This window comes from Argentina silus (genome assembly GCF_951799395.1).
Source record: "Argentina silus genome assembly, chromosome: 17".
Taxonomy (NCBI): Eukaryota; Metazoa; Chordata; class Actinopteri; order Argentiniformes; family Argentinidae; genus Argentina; species Argentina silus.
Window position 1 is genome coordinate 15,317,740 of NC_139671.1, and position 5,000 is coordinate 15,322,739.

The 5,000-nt window shown below is 42.9% G+C and overlaps 1 protein-coding gene across 1 annotated transcript in view; it reads right to left on the bottom strand.

Annotated features, from left to right (window-relative positions):
- galnt14 (UDP-N-acetyl-alpha-D-galactosamine:polypeptide N-acetylgalactosaminyltransferase 14 (GalNAc-T14)) overlaps positions 1–5,000 on the bottom strand; it is a 91,381-nt gene that overhangs the window by 68,857 nt on the left and 17,524 nt on the right. The gene's annotated exons all lie outside the window — the stretch shown is intronic.

Genomic DNA, 5,000 nt, shown 5'->3' on the forward strand with positions numbered 1-5,000 from the left:
AAAAGGGTGAAGCCTGAGGGAAAGGAAACCTTTCTGCTAACACACAGATGCACCGACTCCACATCCAGCACAGCGTAGCAGCTGTAGTACAAGCGTCTCACAGACAGACAGACAGACAGACAGACAGACACACACACACACACACAGACAGACAGACCTCTGGTGGTCCTCTGTGGCTCAGTGTGGTCCTCTGTGGCTGAGTTGGTAGAGCATGGCGCTAACAACGCTTAGGTTGTGGGTTCGATTCCCGCTAGGACCATATATACTGAAATGTATGCACTCACTGCAATGTAAGTCGCTTTGGATAAAAGTGTCAGCTAAATGGCAGACATAGACAGACACACACACACACAGAGTCTGAATACCTCTGCTATTAAAGGACTCAGATGAGGTGGAACATCACTTTAGGCTGAACCTCACAACACAAAAGAATACTGTAGGTTAGTGTGTGTGCGTGCGTTCCTGTGTGTGTGTTTATGGAGTGAAGGGCATTGTTCACTGGCATCAAGTCAACATAAATATTACATTGACCACTGACAGAGCTTTGGCAGACAGCATACTTGAGGATAGATTTTCAGTCCGGCTGAAAGGGCGTTATGAGAGGTTTCAGGTCCAACTTCTGACTGAATATGAATCCTTAAACAGAAGTCTACGAGCCAGAAGTTTATTAGTCTGCTCTGGTGTCCCTGGGCTAGGAGCATCACACACACGCTCACACGTACACGCACACACACACGCTCACACGCACACACACACGCACACGCACACAGGCACTTTTGTAATCACCAAACACACTGTCTTGCTTGCTGATCTGAGATCTGGTGTCAGGTAAATAAAGAGTAATCAATACTCAGATGCACACTTGTACACTCAAGCACACACACGCACACACGCACACACACACACACACACACACACACACACACACACACACACACACACTCAGGTGAAGGGGAGGAGGAGTGGGTAATGTCTTGTAAGCGATGAGGCGATACAATGGTTGACAGACAGTTTGAAGAGCGGTCAATGAGAAGACCAGCCTGAGGATGGCTGTGACTGGCCAATCAATGAGACAGGAAGGATTGTCTCTCCCCCAACCACTTCAACACCACCCCACTACACACACACACACACACACACACACACACACACACGCACACGCACACGCTCGCACGCACGCACGCACACACGCGCACTCACACTCACACTCACACTCACACTCACACACGCATGCACGCACGCACGCACGCACACACGCGCACACACACACACACACACACACACACACACACCGTTTTAGCAGGTCAGCGCCAGTGAAGGTTAACTTAAAACACTATTTTGGGAGAACGGTTGTAGGCCCACAGGGGACGCTCTATATCTGGCGCAGACTCACGCTCAAAGTTCATGTTTGTTGAATTGTAAATGCAAATAAAAGATTCCCTGTCCATTTGAATCCAGATGATACTTACTGATAAATACACTGTTTGAATCTGGACCCTAGGTAACGCTGCCTGGTTGACCCAGATAGGCGTATGCACACAGTCGCTGATATGAAAATAGCCCTCTGTGGCTGCAAGCAAATTTGAGAAATGCCACAAATGAGTAATGACTTCATTTTCATCCATATCACTGCAAACCTCTCTCTCCACCACCACCACCGGTGTGAAATCCTAATATACACTCACACTCCTTAAAATCTCAATGAAAAATTCAGAACCCTTTATAAGGCCTACACACACACACACACCATTTATATGTACAGTAGGTACATTACTACTACATGAAAGGTGTTATTACAAGGTGTTATTGAAAAGTGTTAATACAAGTATTTGCATCTGCAGCTTTACCAAATGTAGCCTCAGCCTTATGCTACTGTTTACATAGCATGGCATACATTTACAAATGATTTGTGAATCATCCACTGTATTTAGGCCTTATTAAGGGGCGACATCTCCTCCACCATTGTTAATTCACACACTCACACACACACACACACACACACACACACACACACACACACACACACACACACACACACACACACACTGTTGCTGAGTCTAACAAGCAGCTGCTGACTGAGTGGAGGAGATTAACCCTGTGTTAACTGTGAAGATTAATAAATATCCTTCAGACCAGCATCATCGTACGGACAGCATCAACAGTGAGTGAGGAGAGGAGAGGAGAGGAGAGGAGAGGAGAGGAGAGGAGAGGAGAGGGGATGAGAGGGGAGGGGAGGAGAGGGGAGGGGGGGAGAGGGGAGGGGAGGTGTGGAGAGGTGAGGAGCATCAGTGTCCTCCTTAACTGTATTATAAAGACAGGAAGTAGGTAGGCCTGGAGCCAACATTATACACAGAGATTCACCTTAGTTTCTCTATAAGGTTACACACACACCTTATTTGCTCTATAAGGTAACTTAGTTTCTCTATAAGGTTACACACACACCTTAGTTTCTCTATAAGGTTACACACACACCTTATTTGCTCTATAAGGTAACTTAGTTTCTCTATAAGGTTACACACACACCTTAGTTTCTCTATAAGGTTACACACACACCTTAGTTTCTCTATAGTGTCACATTGGCCTGTGCACACACTCGTCGTCACACTGCTCTGGCCCAGACCCTTGTTGCACAATATACACACATTCAGTGTACACACAGTACAGACAAACATAGAGAAATCAATTCCACTCACGCTTTCGCCCTCTGCTTTGCCCTCTGCTAGTTCGCATCAAAAACTGAGACCATGGGAGCATGATATAGAGGGACACTTGGCAGAATGACTGAGTTGGTGGAGAATGGCGCTATCAAAGCTAAGGTTGTGGGTATGACACCCATTGGGACCATATATTAATATATTGCAAAAATATATGCACTCCTCACTGTACTATAAGTTGCTTTCAATAAAAGTGTCTGCTAAATGGCATATATATATATATATAAGCGAAAACAGGTTTTTACAGAAATACCTCATGGACATAAGTATTCAGACCCTTTGCTATGACACTCTTAAAATAAGCCAAAATGCTTATTATCCTTGAAATAAGCTAAAATGCTTAATGCTTATTAATATATACATATATATATATATATATATATATATATATATATATATATATATATATATATATATATATACATATATATATATATATATATACATATATATATATATATATATATAGAGAGAGAGAGAGAGAGAGAGAGAGAGAGAGAGAGATTATATGGTACAGTGCCTTCGGAAAGTATTCAGACCCCTTCACTTTTTCCACATTTTGTTATAGACTCAATTTAAAATGGATTAAATTAAAATAATTTGCCAACAATCCACACACACTGTACACACACACACACACATATATATATATATATTAGTTATGATGTTGGAGAAATTACAGCTAGACCAACTAGCGAATAAGAGAAGGAGAGAAAGGAAAAGCAGCTTATACCTCTGTCGTATTCAGTAGAAATAGACCATCGTTCTTTCACATGAACATTTCATGGCTACAGATTAACCAGTGTAACATGTAACATGATTTTCTTGCCTCCTAAGGGTTTTTAGTATTTGAGGGGGCAACCTCTCTGTCTCTGCAACTCTGCATAATGTTTAACAGACAGAGTAATACACAAATGTTAATGCCAAGTCTCTGTCTATGGTCAAAGATCATTGATATTTGCAGTGTCTGTGGGTTTTGGACCAACAGAGAAAAATGTAATGGGTTTCCCAGGAAACAGGTGACCTTTTAGTCCAGGACCAGGCTTAAATGGACGTAGCGTTATGTGTTCCTGGCTTGGCCCTGACCTTGGTTGTAGTTGATCAGCCCAGACAGTTTTGAGTTACATATTTTGCTTCCTTAGATACTGTGCAGTCATATTTAGGGCCTCATTCATTCTGGAAATATGTCAAAGCATTGCAGACACCCCAAACCAACAGCTTAGAGACACCCCAAACCAACTAATAGTATGACAGAATCCCCCTCTGAAGACTTTGTCTGCACTACAATTTTGAAACATTACTTGACTACGCTGTAATAATCCTCTTTAGCATTTTGTACCATGACAATAAAAATGCAAAAGTGTATCACAGCGTGACAAAATGACTTTTCAGAAAAGTAAAGCAGACAAAGTCTTCAGAGAGGGATTCTGTCATAATATGAGTTGCAATGGAGACCAAGGTGTTTTTGATATATTTTCTGAATGAATAATTCAGACTACTCAATATCTAAGGAAGGAATGTCTGAGCTAATCAACTACACCCAAGGTCAGGGCCAAACCAGGAACATGTTTTAAGGAAGTGGAACATCCATTTAATCAGTGTCTGGTACAGCAACCCTATGGGCTTCCCACACAGACGGCCTACAGTAGACTGTACCTAGACTAAAACACATCTTCAACGGGTATTCTCTATTACAATTGTTCTATAATCCAGGACTAGCCATACCGTAGTCTCTGTGTGAGGAACCACCGCGTAGGCTTCTTTCCGTTCTAACGAACAGAATCCAATCCGAGCCAATCTTTGAATAATTCCCAGATTTGTTTCTTTTGGCAAACAAACACAGCTACACGACCAACCACAACAACACTGCATTGAGAAATGGAATCATACCCGCTCTGATGATGCAGAGTGTGAGTCTAATTGGGAGCAGCGCGAATAAAGCAGAGTTAATGGGAGCAATGAAGTGGGGTGTTTTACACAAACGGTGGAGTGCATGTGGCAATTATCTCTTTCTCCGCAGCGTGTATAGCATCATCTCCACCAACGCTACGGCAGCCTCCCCTCCACTCCCCTCCTCTCCTCTCCGGCAGATAAACTAGCTGTCGTCTGCTGAAAACCATATCCTCTTCCCTAGGATGAACGGACTACAACACGGGGGAAACAAGCCATCCTTCAGCTCACACTCGGCCTGACAGCCTGTGAGTGATCAGGCATAATGTGGGGGCCATTTAGACAGGAATGATTCATCTTGTGAAATGCGTTCACACATATATATATTTATATATA